Consider the following 762-nt stretch of genomic DNA (forward strand, 5'->3'; position numbering starts at 1 on the left):
GGGAGGCCGGCGCGGGCGGCGAGGCCTCTCCGGCGAGGGAGGCCGGCGCGGGGCGGCGCGGTGGTGGGCGAGGGAGGCCGGCGCGGGCGGCGTACTAGGGCGAAAGGGGGCGGCGGGCGCCGTACGTGGGCGAGAGGGGGCGGCGGGCGACGGCGGGCGGCGTCGAGGGCGCGGGCGACGGCGGGCGGCGTCGAGGGCGAGGTCGACGGCGGGCGGCGTCGAGGGCGAGGGCGGCAGGCCTTCGGCGCGGCAGAGGCAGAGCGGAGAAATGGAGGCGACGGGTCGGGCGCATGTATTTATAGCCCCCCCCTTTAGTCGCGGTTGGGGAGGCGACCCGCGACTAAAGGGCCTTTAGTCGCGGTTGGGGAGGCGACCCGCGACTAAAGGAGAACCTTTAGTCGCGGTCGGGGAGGCGACCCGCGACTAAAGGACTTTTTTGGCGGGTTTTTCGTTCCCGCGCGCAACCACCTTTAGTCGCGGTTGGGCAGGCCAACCGCGACTAAAGGTATTTTCCAAATACTTTTTCTTTTTCAAAATCTTAAAAATACAAATAATATATCAAAAAATTCAGAAAAATAAAACTAATTCAATTCAAAATTCTAAAAATACAAATAATATATCAAGAAATTAAGAAAAATAAAACTAATTCAATTCAATATGTTAAAAATACAAATAACATATCAAAAAATTAAGAAAAATAGAACTAATTCAATTCAATATGTTAAAAATACAAATAATATATCAAAAAATTCAGAAAAAAAA

The sequence above is a fragment of the Triticum aestivum genome, chromosome 1B, assembly GCF_018294505.1.
Source record: "Triticum aestivum cultivar Chinese Spring chromosome 1B, IWGSC CS RefSeq v2.1, whole genome shotgun sequence".
Lineage (NCBI taxonomy): Eukaryota > Viridiplantae > Streptophyta > Magnoliopsida > Poales > Poaceae > Triticum > Triticum aestivum.